Raw genomic sequence first — 26,741 nt, forward strand, 5'->3', positions numbered from 1 at the left:
ATTCTGTGAGAAGACTACCATCAAAAGACAGTAGAGACTCCCCAGAAAAATGGTGTAACATAAAGAGAAAACAGGTTAGTGTAGCACTTCGGCAGAGCAATGATGAAAGAAAAGAATGTTTAGCAAAGGTTTTGGGCAGAGGTGACTCATATAGTAGTAGTTATTCTCAATAAATCTCATTTCAGACCAAATAGTGACAAAAATACCTATGAGTTGTGGTGTGGTAGACTTGCAACAGTCAAACATTTCTGAATTTTTGGCAACAGATGCTAAATCAAGAGAAATGATGAAAAACTTGGAAAATTCGATGCCAAGTAGATTATGGTATTTTTCTAGGTTATTCACATAGCATCAAGGTTATATATGCTACAATAAAGTCACCAAGAGAATCACTAATTGCATCGATGTGAAGGTGGATGAGGACAATGATCAATAAGTGAAACAACTCGAAAATCTAGTGTTGATGAACCAGTAAGCATTGGTGATGTGAATGATGAGGCATCTACATAAGAAAGTGAGGAATATACCTATAGTACTCAAACCAGAGATCCCCCAAGGTATGTACAAAAACACCATCGAACTGAGCAAATTGTTGGTGAATTAAATTCTGGAGTGTAGACAAGAAGGAAGTTTCTCAATGCAAACACATGTTTCCCTGTTGTCCATGGGGAAACCAAAGGATGTTGTTCAAGCTAGAAATGGTCAAAATTGGCTAAAGGCCATGAAGGAAGAATTGGACCAAATAGAGAAAAATCAAAGTTGGGAGCTTGTTCCTTGTTAAAAAGAATGGCATTGGCACAAAGTGGGTTTTCAGGAATAAATTAAATGACTATGGAGAAGTGGTAAAAAAAAAGGCCAGGTTGGTATGCAAAGACTATGCTCAAATAGAAGGCTTGGATTTCGAGGAAAAATTTTCTCCTGTTGCTAGATTAGAAGCAATAAGAATGTTTTTTCCATTTGATTTCTTTAAGAAATTCAAAATCTATCAAATGGATGTCAAATCTTCTTTTCTTAATGGAGAGCTTTAGGAGGAAGTTTACGTAGAGCATCCATAAGGCTTTCAGTTGACAGAGCAACCCGATTATGTTTACAAAATTAAGAAGACCTTGTATGGTCTCAAACAAGCCCCTAGAGATTGGTATTCCAAGCTAGACAACTACCTGCTCAACTATGGATTCAAAAGAGGTGTAGCTGAAAACAACCTATATGTCAAAGAAAATGATGGAAAACTTATTGTGGTGGTAGTATATGTTGATGATATCATATTTTCTAGTGGTTCAGATGTGCTAACCATTGAAGTTGCAGCTATTATGAAGGTTGAATTTGAGATGTCAATGATTGGAGAGCTCTCATACTTCCTTAGATTGAAGATTGTGCAAGCCCCTAAAGGTATTTTTATTTCTTAAGGAAAGCATCTCAAGGAAGTTCTAAAAAAATTTGGCATGGAAGAATGCTCTTTAGTGAACACTCCAATGTTGAAAGGTTACAAACTTACCAAGACTAATGAAGCACCTGCAATGGACCAGACTTTATACATATCTCTTATTGGCATCCTTTTATATCTTATAACTACAAGACTAGACATCATGCAGGTCGTTGCTATAGTTGGAATATTTTATGCAGGCCCCAGACAAAGCCACCTATCAGAGGATGATGTCAACATGGACACGTTGCAGGGAGATTCAGTGTTTTTGGGCCCTTGAATGGCCCTTTTCTATCTAAAATGTGTCACCACTCATAGGTCGACACATGGCAGAAGTGACGACATCTCATTAGCAGGATCCTGATAGTTTATTAGTGTTGTGTAGAGAGGTAGTGTCAGGCATAGGGAGCTGAGACATGTTAACATTTATAGCTATGCAACCAAGAACCAATCAACAACATGTCGGAGGACCCCACAAAACATATCATCATGTGGTATTTACCCAAATGAGATTGATAACAGTTCCTAGTATAGGCATTGATCCATGGAGGTAGAGAAAAATCCAATTATAAAGAGCGCCAGCCAGTCCCCACAGACACTTCAACCTAGAGTTATTACCCCAATGGGTGAATTATGGTGCACATAAACAAATTACTTGGATAGCAGGGGCTACAGGCTAAGCACCTACCCAGGGTCTAATGCATCAATTGGAGGAATAGGAGTGTGGTATATAAAGAGCCCCAGAGGCTTTTGGAGTAACTAAGCGTGAGCTCTTGGTTGCTTCGCACAGAAGCGGGACCAAAGACGTGAGGTCATTAACATAGGGAATCGACTAGCATATGGATTGATAGGGCTAAGTGCCTAATGGCCTAGTTCATGATCACGAGGATTGGTTCTATGGTAGAGAAATACGTAAGGAAGACAAAAGAAAAGGGCTCAAGGAAAAAAGGTGGAACTATCAGTTTTGGCAGTAGTTTTGGTAGTTAAGCCAAAATAAACTGCAACTAAAAATAGAAGGCACACTTCTAAATATTGTAAATGCTCTAGATCAACTGAAATAAGAAGAAAAACAACATGTTGACTTAGATATTAAGTCTAGACTAGAAAATAAATATTAAACAAGGTCAAAATACTTGTAGAGGAAAGTTAGAGGACTGATATAAACTGGACAAAGTAAAAAAATAAGATTACATGTAGCAATACAAGAAAAGCAAAGAAGGCAAAAATATCAAACAAAAAGTCTATATAAGAAGGCCTCAACAAATTATATTAGAGACAACTTTTATTGAGACTGAGCTTCTGGTGTAACGAGGTGTTGGTATGGTCAAGTTGTGTTGGTATGGTCAAGTTGTTTTGTGAAGTGGTTACTGAGATTTAATTGTTTTTGAAAGAAGAGAAGGAGTCATTGATCCTAGTGTGAAAATGGATGAAACACAGAAGAGTGAGTGTCTAAATAAAGTTGTAGCTTGCTAACTGGGGGTTGGTTCTCCTTCCGTGTGTGTTGGAGAATAGTTGGGGTTGTAGCTCCATTCAGTTGTAGTTGAAAAATCGAGTTGTAGCTTCCTATTGGTTTTAGCTAGAACATTGTATTTGCAAGTTGTAACTTTCCCTATGAATGAATTGAAGAGAAGTTCTAAAAGTTACTTATTCTTGTGTTTTCCATTGTGATTGTTGAAATTAATATTTTTATGGTTATTTAAGTTATTAATGTAGAAATTCCCACTATAGATCACCTGATAATGCAATATACTAAAGCAAAACACTTGATCTACTTCTACAAATAAACTCGCGGAAGCTTAATCGGTTATGAGCAAGATCAAATAGAACACATATAACAGAGAATGAGAAATCAATCACACATGAACACAGAAGAATACTCTGGGGAAAGCCTCAACGAAAAACCCCGATATTTGTATTATCATACAAGTGGAAAATAGTATGGATTACACAAAGCTTTAGCTCACAAGCTATCCAGCTCTCAATACAATCCCTCAATACAGCTCATAGACTGAATAGACACAACATACGTCTTCCTCCAATCCTCCAAGCCTCCTATTTCCTTGCACAGTTTTTCCTAGGGTCCAATGTTGCCACCTGTGTAAATTGGCCTCATCACACACTCATCAAACTCAGAATTAACTGCGCAATCTCCAAGGAATGAATTCCTTCTACATGCAAGAGATATCCTCAATGGAATGTTCCTGCAACTGATAGTACACTATCCCATCTTCTGATCTCAACTGGGTCTCTGACTGAACTGACATGCATGAGTTATTTATGAGAGAATATTCAGTTATCTGAAGTGTATCAGTTACATGCATGCATGCATTAACTAACTGAACTCACAATCAGTTCCACAAACTATTGGAACTAATCTAACTGGATTTAACTCATTTAACTGAGCTAACTAATTACAACTCAAAGTACAACTCATCCTGATCTCCTTTAATCAAGGGATAACTTCTTCAATCAAAGGGGAAACTGTTGCATGTCTTCACATAGACTTCATGTTTGATTTTCTACAACTAATTAACTCAAGATGAATTAATTAATTAATTTACAAACAACTGCTAAGATCAAATTCGAATTTTAATTCTCAATTTTAGTTTAGGGACTAACTAAAATTGGAATGTATCCCGAAATGCTATTTATAGCAGTGCTATTTTAGCACTTCTACTTTTAGCATTTCTTGTTGCTATTTTCAACACTCCCTCTCAACAAGAAAGGGATTATCAATCACCCCAATCCTGTCTCTGTGGAACTCGAACTTTCATTTTGACAATGCCTTAGTCAAAATATCTGCATCCTGTTCCTCGGTCGAAACATACAACAACAACATGATCCTCTTCACCACACAGTCTCGAAGATGATGATACAAGATATAAATGTGCTTGGACCTATCATGAAAAATTGGATTCTCAAAGAGTTTGATAGAACTCTAATTATCGTAGTATATCACAGTTGGATCCATCCTCTGACCGAATAATCCCATTAGAATCTTCCGCATCCAAATGGCCTCACATGCTTCATGACTGGTAACCATGTATTCAGCCTCTGCTGAGCTAAGTGCAACTGACCTCTATTTCTTATTGTACAAGGAAACTGTAGCTGAACCAAGGTTGAAGATTCCTCCAGAAGTGCTCTTCCGGTCTGATGGACTCCTTGCCCAATCTACATCTGTGAAGCCCTGAAGCTTCAATCCCTCTGTCTGTCCGTACCACAATCCATACTTAGATTTTCCCTCTGAGGTATCTCAGCACATGCTTCGTTGCCTTCCAAAACAGCTTGGTAGGCTAAACCATAGCTTGACTCAGTTGGTTCACAGCAAAGCATAAGTCTGGTCATGTGCTCACTAGATACATCAATGAACCCATAAGTTGTTGATAAACAGTAGCAGCTATTACCTCACCTGAAGTAGCATCCTCCTTCCTCCAGCTACCACCTAGAGGAGTCTGCATGGGTTTGAACTTCTCCATGTGGAATCACCTTAGTATCTAATTGGCATACTTGCCTTGAGACACAAACACTTCCCCATCCTTCTACCACACTTTCATGCCTAGAAAGTAGTGTATAAGACCCATGTACTCCATCTCGAATTCTCTTGCAAGGTCCTCCTTGCAAGACTTGATCAACTGATCATCACCTATCAAAATCAGATCATCCACATAAAGAACAATGATCAATGGCTTACCTTCTACCATGATGTGGTAAAGGTTCACATCTGCTTCACTCTTGGTGAAGCCCAACCTAGTGAAATAGATGTCGATCCTGGTGTACCAAGCACAAGGTGCTTGCTTCAGCCCGTACAAAGCCCTCTTGAGTTGACACACATGCGACTCATGATTGAAGGTCTCAAAACCTTCTAACTGCTTAATGTACACCTCTTCCTCAATCTTCCCATTGAGGAACATAATATTCACATCCATCTGATGGATCTTCCAAACCATCTAAGCTGATAGTGCCAACATCGATCTTATAGATGAGTACCTTGCTACAACAGCAAAAGTATCATCGTAGTTGATCCCCTCGACCTGTGAGAAACCACAAGTAACAAACCTTGCCTTATGTTTCTCAACACTACCATCAGCTACCTGCTTTACCTTGTAAATCCATCAGGAACTCACCACTGACTTGTCCTAAGGTCTTGGGAAAACATCCCACACACTGTTCTGAATGATAGAGTCGTACCCCTCTACCATAGCATCAACCCAGACTGGTTGTTGCACTGCTTCCTCGAAAGAAGAAGGTTCGGTCTCTACACACTCCCCAACCAGGGCCATGTAACCAGTGTACCGCTCGGGTGACCTCCTCTATCTGCGCTAAAAAGATGGTTGTCCCACATTCTCTCGCGCATCCATCATCAACCTGTCAGCTTCCCTTGAACGTTTCTGCCCATCTCTGGAAGACTTAGCATGAGTGGATGTCTCCACTCCTGGATCCTCTACATGCAGCTGCTCCACATCAGTTTGAGGCTCCTCGTCCTTAGGAACTGAAATTTCCTCCTCTGAATGCAACTTGAGCTCCCTCTCAAGTGATACTCGCATGGCTTTCTGCCCATCGCAATTCAAATCTCGGTATACCACTGTCCTCTGACTGGTAGGCAGTAACACCCGATAGTTGTGGGGTGTATCAGTGTACCCCACAAGTATCCCCAACTCAGCTATTGGATCTAGCTTCTTCTGGGAATCTTTGGTCACATGGTAATAAACTGATGATCCAAAGATCCTGAAGTGACTCACATCTGGTCACTTCCCGGAAATGGCTTTCATTGTTGTCTTCATCCCCAGTATAAGGTACGAGCTTTTGTTCTGCAAGTATACTGCTGTATTGCATGCCTCATCCCATAAATGAAGTGGTATGCTTTGGTCATGCAACATCACTTGAGTTGCTCCCACAATTGATCTGTTCTTCCTTTTGTCCACCCCATTCTGTTGTGGGTTATGGGGTTCCGTCAACTCCCATTTAATTACTTTTGCTGCGTAGAAGTCCTTAAACTGTTGGGAGACATACTCTCTACCATTGTCACTATGCAAGGCCCTTATTTTCTTTCTAGATTCTTTCTTTGCCAAGGCTTTAAACTCACAAAACCTTAAGAAGGTCTGATCCTTCTTTTGGATAAAGTAGATCCAACATCTACGAGAAAAATCATCAATAAAAATAACAGAGTACCTTTGTTTAGCGGTGGAGGCTGTAGAGAATGGTCCACATGCATCTGTGTGAAATCACTCCAGGATTGCTCCATCTCTACACTCTAGATCCTGAAAGGAAGATTTCTCATACTTACCCAAGGTACAACCTTTGCATGTATATGTCTGCTCCAGTTTTCCCTTGGGAAGTCCTGTAGAAATCTGTTGCATGATCTTTAAGGCCCCATGGTGCAAGTGACCCAATCTTTTATGCCATAGCTCACCAACATATTGGATCTGCACCAACTCAGCTTTGGAACTCAATACAGCATAGTCATCTACCTACAACTTTTAGAGATTCTTTACTCAAATCCCAATCCTCTTGGTCCATCTAGTACCGATATGCCTAAGGAATACCTTTCCTTTACTAAAGACTACATCATAGACTTTGCCTTCTAGCATAGCGACAGACACAAGATTTGTCTTCAGACCTGGTACATAATTTACATCAGTCATGGTGAGAGGAGCTCCATGTTCCCTCTGAAACACAGCCATACCTTCACCTGAAACAAGGTATTTTCCATCATCGCCCATCTCGATTCGCATTTGGAGATCCTTCTCCTCCAAGGTACTGAAAATATTCTTGTCGTTGGTCATGTGGAATGAAGCTCCACTATCCAGGTACCAAACACATCCCACCATGGATGGAACCATGCATGCGATGAGAGAGAAATCCAATTCAAACTGTGAGGCCAGTGCCTCACCATTTGATCCCTTTGAGGATCCCTTCTTGGATTTGTTCTGTGGACAATTTGTAGCATAATGGCCCACCTCATGAAAATGGAAGCATCGCACTTTCGATTTGTCAGACTTCTTCCCACCATGGGAAGAACTAGATTTGGGATGGGATGCCTTCCCTTTCCCTTTCTTCGCCTTACTAAGGATATATTTTCTTCATCATCTTGCTTTGATGAAGATCCATCTCTGGTGCTTCTTCTTATCTCCTCCTACATCAGATCCAACCAAAGTTGTTCCCAATCTAGCAGTTTCTCTCTTCCATTTACCAAGTCTTGGTAGCTATGCCAGCTCGTAGGAAGACCGAGGAGAGCAAGACTCACCATGTCATCATCGACTATCATGATCGCTACACTGCCAAGCTCATCCTTGCTGGTGGTGAGCTTGTTCAAATATGTAGAGATCGTGTCGCCCTTTTCACACTTGATTTTCCGAAGCTTGTCTTTTAGCGCTAGCTTCCTCTGATTGTTGTTGTTTTGATATAGATCTTTTAATGTTTTCCACATTGAAAATGGTGTCTCCTTCCCATGGAGACTCAAGACTATGTGGTATAGAACTCCCTCCAGAAGGATTCTCCTCACTCTAGCCACACATTTCTTCCATTCTGCCAATTCTATAGCATTAGTTGTTGCTGTCTTGGGGACTTCTTGATCAACGAATTCCTTAAAACCGTTGTCCTCTAATACTGCTTCCATGCAATCCTTCCAGGATATATAATTCGAGCTACCATCAAGGGCATAGTCGAGCCTCAAACCGTTGAACACCATTAGTGAAATTTGAGATGTGATAAGAATTATAATTTTATAATCAAGAACTTCAAACTTGGAACTTCTCCATTCTTTGTATACTATTCTTCACTTTGATCACCTTTGCTCTGATACCATGTAGAAATTCCCACTGTAGATGGCCTGATAATGCAATATACTAAAGCAAAATACTTGATCTACTTCTACAAACAAACTTGTGGAAGGTTAATCGATTATGAGCAAGATCAAATAGAACACATATAACAGAGAATGAGAAATCAATCACACTTGAACACAGAAGAATACTCTGGGGAAAGCCTCAATGAAAAACCTTGATCTCTGTATTATCATACAAGTGTAAAATAGTCTGGATTACACAAATATTTAGCTCACAAGCTATCTAGCTCTCAGTACAATCCCTCAATATAGGTTACAGACTGAATAGACACAACATATGTCTTCCTCCAATCCTCCAAGCCTCCTATTTCCTTGTGCAGTTTTTCCTGTGGTCCAATGCTGCCACCTGTGTGAATTGGCCTCATCAAACACTCATCAAACTCAGAAGTAACTGAACAATCTCCAAGGAATGAATTCCTTCTGCATGCGAGAGATATCCTCAATGGAATATTCCTGCAACTGATAGTACATTGTCCCATCTTCTAATCTCAACTGAGTCTCTAAATGAACTGACATGCATGAGTTATTTATGAGAGAATATTCAGTTATCTGAAGTGTAGCAGTTACATGCATGCATGCATTAACTAACTGAAATCACAATCAGTTCCAAAAACTATTGGAAACAATCTAACTAGACTTAACTCAGTTAACTAAGCTAACTAATTACAACTCATCCTGATCTCCTTTAATCAAGGGATAACTTTCTCAATCAAAGGGGAAACTATTGCATGTGTTCACATAGACTTCATGTTTTATTTTCTACAACTAATTAACTCAAGATGAATTAATTAATTATTTTACAAATAGCTGCTAAGATCAAATTCGAATTTTAATTCTCAATTTTAGTTTAGGGACTAACTAAAATTGGAATGTATCCCGAAATGTTATTTATAGCAGTGCTATTTTTAGCATTTCTTGTTGGTATTTTCAACAATTAATAAAAGTGCTCTTTACTGTCTTATTGTTCTTACACAAAGTGAAAAAGAAATTTTAAATTCATAAAATTGTTGCAATATTGATTCACTCCCCCCCTGAGTATTGTCCTAGTTTCTAACATACTCTATTAACTATGGAGCCCATGTGTCACCTGACCCTTGGGTGATGTCTTATTCTATAGATGTAGATCTGTATGGTGAGCATACACTTCTCTTTGTGGAAGATATTGCCTCATTAACAATGCAATCAATACCTCCTGATATTATTCATAAAATCCATCCTAATATGGAATATGACCAAGATCCTTTGCCCACACTGGTCGTCACTCTGCACATTCCATGTTACTGCATTGATGAAAATTATTCTTCTCAAAAATTCATATTGGAGGTCATCGATTCACCTATTGATCATCCTAGGGACATTGTTCCTCTTCATGCCTCTAATATTCCTGAATCTGAAAAGGTAGAGATTGGCAACCAAAATCTTGAATCGAACCAAAGGGCATCTCCTCATCCCTCCTTGGAAGTAGAACCCATGGACTGAGTCAATTCTTGGGTTACTAATTCTAAACTTTACAATTAATTGTCCAACTCATATCCACCCATCGATGATTTTTTTTTACCCCCTCCACATATTGATAGTCCTTGTTAAGGAGCTCCAATAGCTCATGTGACTACTCACCTTGTATATCCTCGGGTTTCCTAATAATGTCATTGTTCTATGTGTTGCCTAACATCATAAACCTTTAGGAATTGGTCAATTCAAATTTTTATGGCATGGCCCTTTCATAGTGTGCTATATGGTACCTCCACTCCTCTATGAGTTCATGTATGGAAATCCTTGGCTTGTGCCCAACAATGGGCACACCTTGATGTGGGCTATTAGACTAGGTTATGCTTGTACATTTTGTACATAGCAGTGTAATGATTTTGTCTCTTTTTGGTTTGGCGTATGATGCGAGCATTTTTTGCATATCCCATGTTGCCAAAAGTCTAAAAAATTTATAAAATTCAAAATATAAAAAATATATGCTCTTGTTTTTACCTCATCCATGTTTATTTCTTTCATTGAGTGATTTAATAATGTTGAAATTTCTTACATTGTGCGATTTAATAATGTTTATTTCTTTCATGTTATCAGAGCTAGATTTGTAGAAATTTATACATGGTATCGGAGCTATATTTGTAGAAATTTCTACATGGTATCAAAGCTAGATTTGTAGAACTTTCTACATGGTATCAAAGCTAGATTTGTAGAAATTTCTAATGGTATTGGAGCTGAAATAACTATAGACGAGAAGAATTCAAAGTTGTCTTTGCATATTAATGGAGCTCTAGTTCAGGGCAAATCTAGAAGACCCTATGTGCATACTTCTTAATGGAGCAAGAAGGTTGGTAGTGGGCAGCTCAATGAGCCAATGTTTAGTGAGACAAAAAGGAGTTATGATCATTGATATTGGTAGACTGAGGAGCAAAGATATTTCTCATAGGGATATCGAGATTCGGGGGGAGTATAGCTTTAGAGAGAGAAACCTTGTGGAATATAGTACTTCAGGACTTGGGGAGATCATACTCAATATTGCAGTAGTTGCAGAAGCAACAGTAGAGAAATAGCAGCAGCACTATGAGTAGATTAGATTTAGCTCATGCATGTAAAGCCTTGAGGAGAAAGGCAAACATTAGAGACTTGGTGATTGAGAGGGAGAATGAATTACCTCTCAACATGAAGCCTTAGATGAAGCCTCAACAAGTTGTGGAGCTTCCACAAATAGAGAAGCAGAGAGGAGACCGAGTGAAGGCATGTACTCAAGTAGAGACCTCCAATATGGGTAAATTTCAAGCCAAGTGGGCAAAGGGAACACATGCAGCCACACCTCCAAGTGTAAGGTGGGGTTATATAAAGCAATAGTCCCAAGAGTGAATAAGTTTGGGCAAGGTCCATTGAGGTGTATTTGTCTCATGGATCATTACCTTGTTACGAGGGCCCAAAGTATTTAGTACTAAGAAGATCAATTTCAGTCAGATACTTAGGAGTGTAGAGCAGAGTTGATAGCAGCGCAGGAATCTCAGTAGCAAATTTAGCAGTAGCACATTTTTTCCTAGTAGACAATTGCAAACACAATTGATTTAGTTTATTTTGTTTGGATGTTATTTTTAGTTGCAAATGTTGTAGTAGCAATAAAAATTGTAATAAGAGTTGCATGCATAACATTCCAAAGGTGTCGTATTAGGATAGAGTTGAATTCCTTTCTTATTGAGAGGAAGTGTTGAAAATAGCAACAAGAAATGTTAAAAATAGCATCAAGAAAAAATCCTAATTTAATTTGTCCTTGAATTAAATTGTAATTTTAATTCTCATGACAACTTGTAATAGTTAACTAAGTTAATTTGACTTAGTTGTCTGAGTTGATTCAAGTTGGGAGTCTATCTAGAGTCATGTAGAGTGGTTCCTACATTTTAGGGGGTGAGGTTGAGATATTTTGAGTTGTAATTATTTAATTAATTTTAACTAAGTTAAATTCAGTTAAACTAGTTCTAACTGATGGAGGAAATAGTGGGAGATTGAGTATTGGGATGTTACCAGCACTGCTCAACCAGTAAATTGAAGATTCACTCACAATTAACTCATGCATGTCAGATCAGAGAAAGACCCAATTGAGATTGGAGTTCAAGGACAATGTACTATCATTTGTGAAATCATCTAAATTAATAATGCATGCAATCAAAAGAAGGCATATTTTTAATCATTTTTTGGTGAGAACGAGTTGGTGCTACCAAGCAATAGGAAGAATAGGTTTGTGCGTGGATCTTGTGAGAGAAAGGTGTGCCAAGATAATATTGTGCACAAGTTGGTAGTGAGATAGATAGAGATATTTCAGAGGTTGCTCAAGCTTGAGAAAATAATTGTAATCTTCTTATATTTTCTAATTAATGCAATGTACAAATAGGAAGGGTTTTTAGTTGTCGCTTTCCCCAAAAAATTATTGTGTTATGTGTGACTGAATTCTTTCTCTTTTATGCTTTGTTATTTCATCGATATTTTATTGTTTCTACTGATGAGTAGAGTAGATTCAAGTCAATTGTTTTAGCGCATTACAATCTGTAGTTTGAATCTACAACGAATTTCTACAATTCATAGGTCTAGTATTTTTGGATGGTTTTTACATGGTAGGGTGGTGTTTCTATTGCACAATATGTTGGACCTTAGGTGTGTTTCTCTTAAACCTGTCATGTTGGGGTAGGTCACATATAGTCGTCACCATTGTGGTATTAACCAACAATGCCATCATTGAGCCTTAGGTCCAACCTCATTAAGTTGCGACATTAGTATCTCTCTTTTATGCACATTAAAGCTTTTTGGTAGAGCCTACATGATCATGGATGCCCTATATTAGAACGTTTGTTCTGTGTTGGTGTCCATGCAGTAACAATTTTATCTCCCTTTTGGAATCCCTCCTTCTGACTCGCCATGACCTAGAATATAAGCATCATGTCCTCTTTTTTGTCATTTTTTTTCCTTAACCTGGGAGGATTCCATGCTCTATCCCTTGTGATTTCCACATTATATCATCCTATTTCTGCATGATGAGCCTTAGTTTCCTCATTCCATCATCATCATCTACTTGGCTTATCATTCAATTTCACTTGGTGTTTTACGCTTTCTTGGAGGAACCGCTGTGATGAGTGGTCTTATTAATCTAGTCTCTTTGTCTCCTTATGCTTTGACCTATTCCACCATGATCGTAACTTGTTGCTACCTTTATACCACTCTTTCTTCCAATACAAGCTTCCTTAGTGTCCTTCTTATGCTCGTTAAACATGAATGACATCAAGGTCATTTTTTTCCTTGTTTTCATCCTCATTAATAAATGAAAATGTCGAGTTCATTTTTGTCCCATTTTCATGAATCATTAAACATATGAAAATCCATAGCTTCTTTTTCCATATTTTCATGCTCATAAAACCCACATGAAAATGCCAAAGTTTTTCATGAAGGATTCCATGCTCTATCCCTCATGGTAGATTCCATGCTCTATCCCACATGAAGGATTCCATGCTCTATCCCTCATGATTGCTACATTCTATCATCATACTATGCATGATGAGCCTTAGTTTCCTCATTCCATCGTCATCATCTACTTGGCCTATCATTTACTTTCACTTGGTGTTTTAACCTTTCTTGGAGGAATTGTTGTGATGAGTGGTCTTATTAAGCTAGTCCCTTTGTCTCCTTATGATTTGACCTATTCCACCATGACTAGAACTTTATTCTACCTTTATACCACTCTTTACTCCAAAACAATCTTCCTTCATGTCCTTCTTATGCTCGTTAAACTTGAATGACATCAATCTCCTTTTTGCCTTGTTTTCATCATCATTAATATATGAAAATGTCGAGTTCATTTTTTCCCCATTTTCATGAATCATCAAACTTATGAAAATCCCTAGCTTCTTTTTCCATATTTTCATTCTCATAAAACCCACATGAAAATGCCAAGCTCTTTCCATATTTTCCTACTTGTTAATCAAATTTAAAGTTGGCAAGTGATATCTATGCCATTCTCAAAGTTTATTAAACCATGAGAAGGGAACAAGTGTACTTTTATCTCCTTTTTTTAGTCATTAAACTTTATGAAAAAGGAACCTATTGATCATACTTGTCTTCTCTTTCATTCTCATTAAACCATGAATTTGACTACAAAGAGAAAATGGGAAGGAAAAAAAAAATTGTTAGTCACCAAAATGGCAACGTCAGTCGCATCAAGCTTGAACATGACACCTATCTATGTCATTATCCTACAGATGGGTTTTAGCTTGCCTAGAAGTTCTACAATACATATGAGTTTGTCTACTCATATGATTGATTACTATTCCAATCATTATGGAGCATGCTTTAATGTTTCCTATGTTATTACACGATATCATGTGGTGCTCATTAGTCATGTTTCAAAGTCACTATTTTGTTATATCGATATGTGTTCAAGGAAAGTGTCATCCTTTGGCAGCCATCTGTAGTTGCCTATTGACCTTTTTGAGTCATCCATCCCTATTTTATTTGTACTTCATCACTTCATGATTTCATACATTCACTAGATCATCTCAGTTTGTACCATGTAGATTCATGGGGGATACATCAAGACCACCCTTTGATAGATCTTCTCCTATTGACCCGAGTTCATTATCCAAGAGCTTTATCTAGGAATGAGTATTACCTTGGAGCATGCAGTCCTCAGTGGTAGGTTTCTTCACGATCAACAGTGGGTTTACATCATTGGCTCCCGATTGGTAGGGTCTGTTAGTTTTTGATATCAGCTCATCTATTCACACTTAGTGGACTGTACGAGATACCTTGGGCTCCATTTTCACCATTGGTGGATCCCCTCACATCTATTGTTAGTATACCTCATTGATCAGTAATCAGACAGTTTCTACCATGCTCAACATTAGCACATTTATTCGCATGTTGTAGATTCGTGCCATCGGGATTATGTCGAAGACCATAGGTTAGGAACATCACACTCTATTTTGGCACCTATCCAAAGATGCGTTGGAGTTATGTATCATTTATGTACCTTCAGGACTACTCTGTAACACATCATATCTGTTATGTGTCCATTTTCCTATTGATGTATACTATGACATACATCCACAGTGTATTTGTTGGTGGCTATGATATGTTTGATGAGTCACATGGATCCACTGTGTATTGTTCATGGCCATGTCTTATCATTTCATGTCATGGATCCACAGTGTATTTTTTGCATCCATGTTCAGTATATCATTAAGACCAAGCATGGGTTTCCCCACCTCAAGGATGTTATACGCAAATTTGAGACTCTGTAACTTGAGTTCCTCTTATCCAACTTCGTAGTCTTCGCTCTTTCCTCCCATTTTTAGCTGTGAGTTTCGTTGTAATTCATTTCGGCCATCCGTTTCACTTCTAACCTCATGCATTAGGGTACATATATTATAACTCTATTTTCCACTCCATTATAAAGATAGAAACCCAAGTTCAACTTACCTTAGTTGTTGGCTAGAATGCATCCCCTTTCACCTTTTCTTTTACTCATGTGAGATTTATTCCATGTTAAAAGGGTGGAATTACATGATTGAGTTACTTCTCATAATTATTTTTACACAATTTTATAATTATGAGATAATAATTATTTCATAATTAATATGATTGAGAATAAGCTAATAATTGTGTCAAAGGTTTCTAGATTTTGTGTTATGAAACTAGCTCAAGAAAAGATAGAAAAGATAGATCAACGCCTTAGAATTCAGCCTCTTCGAGGGGGCAACCTCCTTTACATTACATAAATGAACAATTCTTGGATGATTCAAATGACAAAACCTCCTTTCTATATATAGGAGTCTAAGGAGTCACAATATAATCCAGCCGACCTAACAATAATAATATAAAGCCACAAAAATAACAATAGAGGGATTCTATGGGGCATAGAAATAACAATAAGGGGGTAATAGGGGCACAACAATATAAATAAGGGGTATAACTATAATAGTAATGGGGTAATCACTAGTATTATAGGGACCCAACATGCCCCTCTCCTTCAAAAAAGTGTTGTCCTCAACGCTTGAGTAATTCTGGATACTTCTGCATAAAATTCTCATCCTCCCATGTGGAATCTTCAGCGGATAAGTTCTTCCACTTGATAAGATACTCTGAAATTTATCGATTTCGTAGCTGTCGAGTTCTTTTTTCTATGACTGCTTCCGGTTCCAATATAATTTTTCCTTCCTCGTCAAGTTCTGGCAATATTGTTTGAATTGGGAGCTTGTCACTTATAACCTTCTTTAAACATGAAACATGGAAAAATGGGTGCAATCGAGAAGCTGCAAGAAGCTCCAATTTGTATGCCATAGTACCAATCTTTTGCAACACCTTGTACGGACCATAATACTTTGCTGATAGTTTATTATCCTTCTTAGCTTGCTTTAGGGACATTTGCTTATATGGTTGTAGCCGTAGGAATACCCAATCACCTACATCAAAACTTCTTTCACTGCGATGTTGATCTGCCTGTTGTTTCATTCTATTTTGTGCCAACACGAGGTTATCCTTTAAGAGTTGGAGGACTTGTTGTTGATGTTCGATGTGATGTTCCACTACCTGAACCTTAGAATTTTCTCTTAAATATGATGTGATGGATGGTGGTTGATACCCATAAAGTGCCATAAATGGGGTCATTTTTGTTGCTATATGGAAGGAAGTGTTATACCACCATTCAGCCAGAGGCAACCATTTGACCCATTGTGTCTGTTTATCAGATACAAAGAAATGAAGATATCCTTCCAAACATTTGTTTACTATCTCAGTTTTCCCATCAGATTGAGGATGATAAGATGAGCTATGAGCTAACTGAGTACCAAGACAAGAAAATAATTCTGACCAAAAATTTCCAGTGAAAATGGGATCTCTGTCACTTACAATAATCTTTGGGTTTCCATGTAGCTTTTGAACTGTTTCAACTTTATTTTGTTGGCAAACCAAACATTCCTCCACAAACTTTTGAACATCTGATTTAAGGCCATCCCAAAAAAATTCCTTCTTAACCATGTGGTAAGTTTTTAAAAATTCTGAGTGCCCTCCTAAGGGAGAAGTGTGCAATTCCATAAGAATCTTTTGTTTTAGCTAGGAATTCTTACAGAGGTATAAGCGATCTTTGTACCATAACGAATCATTTTGCCAGCTAAATGTATCAGAAGTACTGGAATCTTGTTGTAGCTTTCGAATAAGTGCCCACACTTCTTCTTCATTTTTCCATTCCTCCCTTGCTTCGTTTATCCAATCTGGTTGGATAATAGAAATGGCACACAACAATGCTTCCACATCCTCATCCTTTCTTGAGAGTGCATCTGCCACCACATTTTGCTTCCCTTTTTTGTAGATGATTTCAAAGTCATAACCCAACATCTTTGTGACCCACTTTTGTTGCTTTTCAGAGGATAATCTTTGTTCTAAAAAGTATTTAAGGCTATCATGATCCGTTTTTACCTTGAAGTGTATTCCCATTAGGTAGGGTCGCCATTTCTTAAGTGCATGGAGTATTGCCAACATTTCCTTCTCATAAATAGCTTTGCTTAAAAACTTTCCCTTGATTGGACGACTTTCAAAAGCAATGGGTCTTTCATCTTGCATTAGAACAACACCAATTCCATTTCTTGAAGCATCACATTCCACAATAAAGGTTTTTGTGAAGTCCGGTGTAGCTAAGACTGGTGCTTGGCACATTGCCTCTTTAAGATGTTCAAAGGCCTTTGTTGCTTCCGGAGTCCATGAAAATGAATCTTTCTTCAATAATGTTGTTAGAGGTGCTGCTATTCTCCCATAATTCTTAACAAACTTGCGATAATACCCTGTCAACCCAAGAAATCCTCGCAGATGCTTTATGGATGTGGGGATTTTCCATTCCTTAATGGCTTTAATTTTGCTAGGGTCTACCTTAACTCCATGAGATACAATATGACCCAAATATTCCACCTCCTGGACTCCAAAGAAACATTTGGATCTTTTTGCATATAATTGTTTCTCCTCCAATAGTTGTAGCACCCTGTCAACATGTTCAACATGATCCTTCCAAGACTTGCTGTAGATTAGTATATCATCAAAAAATACTAACACAAATTTTCTAAGGAATGGTTTGAAAATTGAATTCATCAAACCTTGAAATGTTGAAGGTGCATTGGTAAGGCCAAAAGGCATGACCAAAAATTCATAATGACCCTCATGAGTTCTAAATGTCGCTTTCGGAATGTCTTCAATCTTCATTCTGATTTGATGATATCCCGAACGAAGATCCAACTTGGTGAAGTAAATTGATCCATGCAATTCATCCAGTAATTCATCAATGACAGGAATGGGGAACTTATCTTTAATAGTGAGCTTGTTGAGCTCCCTATAATCCAGACACATGTGCCACGATCCATCCTTCTTGTGCACCAATACTACTGGAGCTGAGAAAGAACTTTGACTTGGTTGAATTATACCAGCCTCTAGCATTTCTCCAACCATACGTTCAATTTCACTTTTTTGGACATAGGGATATCTGTACGGCCTGATGTTTGGAGGAACACTTCCTGGAATCAGATGAATAGCATGATCATGATCACGCATAGGTGGGAGACCTTTGGGAGTCTCAAATACCTTGGAATGATTGTCCAGGACTTTTTGGAGATCTGGAGCAATAGATGATTCCAATGTGGAAACATCTAGCGAACATAATTGTGCAATTACACCTCTTTGCTCCTTTTTTAGAAGCTTAGTCATGCCATTAGAGCTGATTATCTTTCCTGGTTTCCCTGCAATACCCCTTAATTCAACTTCCTTTCCTTCCACAAAAAATTTCATGAAAAGTTCTTGAAAATTAAAAGCTATTGTACCCAAGGATTGTAGCCATTGGACTCCTAGTACAACATCAGCACCTCCCATTGGAATGGAAAGCATTGGGCTAGTCAATACATATTCTCCCATGGATAGCTTGATATTATGGCACTTTCCAGAGCAATTTATTGTTCCTCCATTTGCAATCATCACTTGACACTCTGGTGCTGGATATAGGAAGCAATTCAATTCTTTTGCTACCCTGCAATGAATAAAATTGTGGGTGATTCCTGAATCAATCAACACTATTACCTTTTTCTTCTTGATTTGTCCTTCTATCTTGATGGTTTGAGGAGTGGTAATTCCCGCCAATGCATTACAAGATATGGTCGGATTTATTTGTTCTTCATCTAGGCTTTGTTCTTGAAATATATCCTCTTCTTTTGACCTTTCTTTCTCCTTTTCTTCTTCCTCTTCACAATCTATGTAGAATAATTTCTTCTCAGCACACTTATAACCTTTTGTGTATTTTCTATCACAATTGTAACAAAGCCCTTTTTCTCTTTTTTCTTCCAATTGTTGTGGTGTCAACCTTGTAGGTTGTGGAAGACTAGGGGCAACAACACTTCCGTCTTTATAGTTGTGAGTGGTATGCTTCCTAGTTGCCATAATTTTGCTTTCCATTTTTCTTGCTAACCCGAATGCCTTCTCTAATGAATCAGGTTCCCAAAGGCGAACATCATGTTGGATATTATCCTTTAAAGACCCTATGAACACATCAATCCTATGCTCCTCTGGAATATCTTTTACCCTTATGTTCAATTTTTGGAACTCCTCAATGTGCTCCATTATTGAACCCTTTTGTTTGAGACTTATCAATTGGCTAAAAAAGTGTTGCTTTTTGTGTCCTCATAATGTGCTATCAATTCTTCCGTAAAAATTGCCCAAGTGATAAATTGTTTACGAGAACAAAGCCATTGATACCATACAAACTGATTTGGTTCCAAATATACAGTTGCCATACGTACCTTTTGTGCGTTTTGCACATTATTGAGATCGAAGAATTGCTCCATCTGTAATATCCATGTGGCGGGATCCTTGCCATCAAACTTCCTCATATCGATTTTTGGAATATGGTGATTCTTTGATCCAACATTAGCGTCTATGGAATCATGATTAACATTTCTTTTGTTCTCATCATGAGTTTCCTTTACTACCTTTTCACCATTAGTAAGTATTTCTTGTAGAAAATTTGTCAAATCTGTCTTCAAATCTGCCATGCATGTCTTCAAATTTGTGTTCAAATCTATCTTCAAATTGTCCATCTCAGCTTCCACACCATTTATCTTAGCTTCCACGCCATTTATCTTAGCATCTGTTAACTTTTGTGAGCGTGACATTTGTTGCACTTGTTCTTGTAATTTTGATATATCATGTAGCATTTCTTCCTCTTCTTCATGAGTCATGCTAGAGCTTTCAGGTTCCTTACTAGGTGTTTGCATTTTCTTTCCTCGGGGCATCAGTTACCGATAATAATGCTCTACTATCCCCTTTGAATTCCTTCAAAATAAATTTTCAAACCAAGCTTAAGCAAAAATTTAAAAAAATCTACACACCTTTTTTCACTTTGTAGGAGCTCGATATTGCCTCTGATGTATCTCTGTACTTTCCAATCTTCTAGTTCTGAAATTGTGAACTGTAGTAGCTCTCTGTGTCCTCTTTCCAATGCCACCAGTCTGATCCAAATTTGATTCTCCAAGAAAGAGTTATGCACAATCTCCCAAGATGACCTGATTATAGACCTTTCCAGAAGAGCGAAGTTGTATGAAGTGCCACGTGTACAATTTTTTATATTTGGTTTTGAAAATCATATACAAGAAACTATAGTCCGTCCTCTTTCTATACCTTCTTACGAAATTTCAATCTGATTCCCAGAGATAAAGTTATGACAATTTTCCCCAAGTCACCTGTTTTGAATGTAATTCAGGAGTCTGCAAAAACCAACTTCCTCAGATCATATCTCCGAAAATATCGCGCGAAAAGCTCTGAAATTTGGACCCAAGGTTCAGCGCAATTTCTTCTCAAATGGGTTTTTTTTGCGACTTCTGAAACGTCACAGAAAAAAAGTTATAGCAAAAATGCCACGATGACCTGTTTGGAGCAGCGAAACCCTAGAATCCAAAGCTCTGATACCAAATGTTATGAAACCAGCTCAAGAAAAGATAGAAAAGATAGATCAACGCCTTAGAATTCAGCCTCTTGGAGGGGGCAACCTCCTTTACATTACATAAATGAACAATTCTTGGATGATTCAAATGACAAAACCTCCTTTCTATATATAGGAGTCTAAGGAGTCACAATATAATCCAGCCGACCTAACAATAATAATATAAAGCCACAAAAATAACAATAGAGGGATTCTATGGGGCATAGAAATAACAATAAGGGGGTAATAGGGGCACAACAATATAAATAAGGGGTATAACTATAATAGTAATGAGGTAATCACTAGTATTATAGGGACCCAACATTTTGTCATTCCCAAGGAGGTTAACCTGACCCACTTATGTATGAATTGGCTAGGGGTCCATTATTGTAGAAGTTTCCTAATTTCTCAAGCGCTTAGGTGTCTAGATACATAATTCTCCAAGAGGATAGAATGAACCTATATAATCTCACCACGAGGAAAGGCAGAGGGAGGAAGTATCCATATTATAGCAGGATAGTTATGCTACATTAGGAGAAGGAGGCCAAGTTACATTTTGAAGGAGAGGCCTCTCTCGTTCAGAGGTATACACCTTATGTATTATAATTTTGGATTAATAGACATATGTTCCTTTTCTATATCCATGTTTTGAATATGTTTTATGTTTACATATGTTGGTTTTCAACTTACAAGCCTTTTGTAAAAAAAACAATTGTTTGCTTGTTTGGTGTTGTTGTGTGTAGGGTCTTGTTTTATTACAGGTGAAATGAGATCTTCAAGTGTAAGTAGGCTTCCTTTGCCTCATATCCAAGATAGTCCACCAACCTGTGGGGATACCAAGATTCTCATTCTTATCTTCATCTTATCCTATATAAGTGTTGAATGTATTTGTTTGTGTAAGAAAGGATTGGTGTTTGACTCTTTGATCTTGTTCACGGTCAAACTCACATATGGGTAAATCGTACTATGATCTACTGGGTTAAAAGTATTCTACTTGCTGAGGCCAAATTTTCCTGTAATAGCCTTACCATATCTCTCTTTCGACAGGATTTTCCTCGAGGAGAGGGCCATTAACACAAAGTTCGATTAATGCATTTTATAAAAGGATCAAGATAAATAAACTCAAGAGATTAATATTAATCCCCTGTATTAAAAACCAAGGCGATTAATATTATAAACAGATGGGATTAATAAACACAAGGGATTATTAATATAATAAAACCAAGGGCTTAATATTGCAAAAAGAAGGGATTAATAAATATAAGGGAATATTGACATTATAAACCTAAGGGATTAATAATAAATCCTAGGATTAATATTATAAACCCTATGATTAATACTATAATCTCAAGGGATTATAAATCTAAGGGATTGATATTAAACCCTAGTAATTGAAGTTGAATAAATTGGAAAGTAATGTAAAATTGTGACATTGATTGTTCCATTGAGATAATGTTTGTCACAATGCGACATTGGATAGATTAACATTATAAACTATAAAATTAATATTATAAACTCTAGGGATTAATAAACCAAAGGGATTAACATTAAACCCTAGGATTAATATTATAAACCCAAATTATTAATATTATAAACCAAAAGGATTAATAAACCAAAGGGATTGTTAATATTACAAGCGCAATGGATTATTAAACGTAAGAGAACAATATTATAAACCTAAGGGGTCAATATTAAACACTAGGATTAATATTATAAACCCTAGGATTAATTATAAACCCTAAGATTAATATTATACACCTTGAGGTTAATATTATAAACCCTAATACTATGAATTATAAACATAATATTAAAAAGTGATAATATCATAAACCTAATATTAAACCCTAGTTTTGTAATGTAGCAATATGACATTGAATAAATTGCAATGTAATGTAACATTGTGACAATGATTATCAGATTGATTGTCATATGAGACAATGTTTGTCAGAATACAATGTTGAACAGATTTTTGTACCATTCCAACGTTACAATACTAAACCCTAATATAAAACCCTAACATTTAGTTTTTATATTAATACCTAGGGATTATTATTATAAACTCTTGTGATTAATAGTATAAACCTAATGGATGAATAAACCTAGGGGATTATTGACATTATAAACCCAAGGCATTAATAATAGCCCTAGGATTAATATTAAACCCTAGGAATATAAACTCTGACATTAACATTATTATCCAAAGGGACTATAAACCTAAGGGATTAATATTAAACCCTAGTAATTTAAGTTGAATCAATTACAATGCAACATTGAATGAATTGCAATGTAATGAAAAATGAGACAATGATTGTCAATTTAATTTTCATATTGAGACAATGTTTGTCACAATGAAATTTTGGATAGATTAATATTATAAACCCTAAAATTAATATTATAAACTCTCATATTAGCATTATAAACCCTAGCACTATAAGTCCTATGATTAATATTATAAACCCTAAGGACAATATTATAAACCTCAGTATTAATATCAAATGTTAGGATTGATATTATAAATGCTAAGATTAATATTATAAACCTAAGTGATTAATGTTATAAACCCATGGGATTAATAAATCCAAGGTATTTTTAATATTATAAACCCAATTGATCAATATTAAGCCCTAGTATTAATATTATAAGACCAAGGGATTATAAACCCTAGGAATAATATTAAACCCTAAGATAATATTATAAACCCTAATATTAATATTTCAAAGCTAAGATTAATATCATAAATCCTAAGATTATAAACCCATATATATATATATATATATATATATATATATATATATATATATATATATATATATGTTCCACAGAAAATAATTTCTATTAATAAAAAGAAAAAATACATTTTAAAGATACACTGGTGTGTGTATATATAGTAATCAAGCCAATAATAGGTTGAGTACAAAGAGAGAGTTGAAAGCAACAATAAGGGTCATAAAAATACAAGGAGCCTTAGAATATAAACTAGGAATAACAAAAAAGTAAGAATATAATTAAGGATGACTAGTGCACATTTTTTCTCTTTCTCCTTTCTGCCTATGCACTTTTTCCTAGCTAACACGATTTGGTTCAACTAGGACAAAGGCCAATTCTTGTCCCACATGTGGGACTTCTATTTCTAAGTTAGAATTTTCTAAGACATGTGATCTTTTGGAGCCCTCGAATCCATCCAATATTAGTAAGTCCATGGCTTGCTTTTCAACCTGTTGTATATTGCCAAAGGTTGGTTGTATTACAGCATCCTCATCTTGGACAACTCCCTGCAATTCTATGTCAATGGTTTCTTCTTGTTCTTAATGACATAATTTTTTATCATCTTCTTCATCCTCAGAAGGATATTGCTCTATGAACTGCCAACCTTTTGTTTTTTTTTGTTTGCCTCTTCTTCTTCTTGGATTGTTCCTTGCATGTAGGTATGCATTTTGTAAATGGCATGTCTGAAAACATACACGACATCTGAATAGCATATTTTCATAGTCTATAGCTTGTGAATAGTAGAAGTTTCGATGTTTCAAATTTATATGATCTAGGATTCCTTTGATGAGATCAATCTCCACACATATTCTAGCATACGTGAAGATACCATTTTTTGTTCTCTTCATATCCAATTTTTTAAATTTACCTAGTGTGTTTCCTATGTCCTCAAGAAATTTATGGTGCCAAAATAAAAGTGGAAAATTTGGGAGCCTCAACTGAACCGGCATAGTATAGACCACTATAGATTTTACATCAAACTCACAGAACCAACGTGTAATGAATAGACAGGCTCTACCCCAAAACCAAGGCCTTGCATTTAGTGTGTAGTACAAATCCTTGTGTGTTTCAAACTATACTATGAAGAAAACTTGTTAACATACAAAAAGAAAAAAATGCCAAAGTCCAAGTGGATACAATCCATTTTATGAGAGCTTCATGTTTTGGCAAAAACCATTGAATTTGAATATGACTTATTTGGATTGTAAAACAGAGAATAAGGAATCTACCTCACGAAAGTTTACTTCCTTGGAAGGAACTTTTTCCATTTGTTCAACAATATATTGGCCTAGAGTATTTTGAATCTATTATGTTTTTGTTGTAACCTTCCTTTGGGTGGAATCCTTGTAAGATACAAGAATCCCATTGGCATATTTTTCACTAGGTGCACCCCCATGAAGTCATGTGTGTAGAATGGTTGAGCTTTTAGAGATATTATAGTCTTGAAGTTGGGATGATTCAGCTAAGAACTTCCCTTCAAATTGAATTCTTTGATAACAGTATAATATACCTCACCTTGCTTCAATGGTTTACTTTAAAGAACATACAGAAGAATAACTATTGACCCATAATAGTTTAACTTTCCCACAAATTCTCTTACTAAAAATCTAGAAAGGGGGGCTCTTTTTGTACCATGTCAGGGAAGAAACATTCTTATATCTAGCCATTTTTTTAGGGGCCCTGCTAATGGAAACCACCAGTGAAGGCTCTAGAAATAGGGTCGCCCCCAACTCAGCTGAGTTTGAGTCCTAGCATATAGGCAGGAAGGTGTTATAGGGTATAGAGACCATTGAGATTTCCACAAACAAAATATTACATTTAAAATAACATAATGTCCATGTACATAAAGTGTAGGCTATGGATGAAAAACAAGGATGTGGCTAATAATTTTCTTTTTCCAAACCATAGATATAGTAACAATTGAGGAGATACCCATAAATTCCCTCAAATTTCATATGCCTAGAATATCATATGATAGTAAAAGCCCTTGGAGACAACAACACCAAAAATACTTCTACTATGGCCACATGAGATCCATCTGCCCCTTAATGATACTATTAAATAAGAATATGGAGAGAAACAAATTCTAGATCCCAAGTGGCAGTGCCTTGAGATAGAGGATAGTGCAATAATATTGTAACCTCCATCGCAGGATCCATTCTCCCAACCCCAACTTCCATAAAAATGATATTCAGAAAAATTACTTTATATATTACATTATATACCCTAATCTATTATTATACATATTAGGGATTAGTATTATAATCCCAGGGGATTAATAAACCCAAAATATTATTAATATTATAAACCTTAGGATTAATATTAAACCTTAGGAATATAAACCCTAAGATTATAAATTATAAACCCAATATTGAAATTTAATATTATAAATCCTTAATATTATAAACCTAACATGAAACCCTGATTTCATAATGTAACAATGCAACGTTGAATAAATTGCAATATAATATAACATTGTGATAATGATTGTTAAATTGATTCCCCAATCAACATAATGTTTCTCACAATAGGATGTTGGATATATTTTTGTACCATTCTAATGTCATGGTATTAAGCCATAATATAAAACCATAAAATTATAAGACACTAACATTTAGGTTTTATGTTAATCACTTAGGGATTAATAGTATAAACCCAAGGGATTAATAATAAACCCTAGGATTAATAATATAAACCATAGGATTAATATTAAACCCTATGAATATAAACCCTAAGATTAACATTATAATCCCAATGGACTATAAACCTAAGGGATTAACATTAAACCCTAGTAATTGAATTTGAATAAATTACAATGTGACGTTGAATGAATTGAAATATAATGAAAAATTGAGACAATGTTTGTCAGAATATGACATTGGATAGATTAATATTATAAACCCTAAAATTAATATTATATACTCTAGGATTAATATTGTAAACCTTAGCACTATAAACCCTAGGATTAATATTATAAATCCTAAGGTCAATATTATAAACCTCGGGATTAATATTAAACCCTAAGATTGATATTACAAACCCTAGGATTAACATTATAAATCTTAGGCTTAACATTATAAACTCTAAAATTAATATTATAAATCCTAGGATTAATATTAAAAACCATAAACTTAATATTATAAACACTTAAATTATATTAAACCCTATGATTAATATTATAAACCTTGGCATTATATTAAACCCTAGGATTAATCATACAAACC

The sequence above is a fragment of the Pinus tabuliformis genome, chromosome 2_2, assembly GCF_031772625.1.
Source record: "Pinus tabuliformis cultivar Carrire ecotype Pingquan chromosome 2_2, CPIR1, whole genome shotgun sequence".
Taxonomy (NCBI): Eukaryota; Viridiplantae; Streptophyta; class Pinopsida; order Pinales; family Pinaceae; genus Pinus; species Pinus tabuliformis.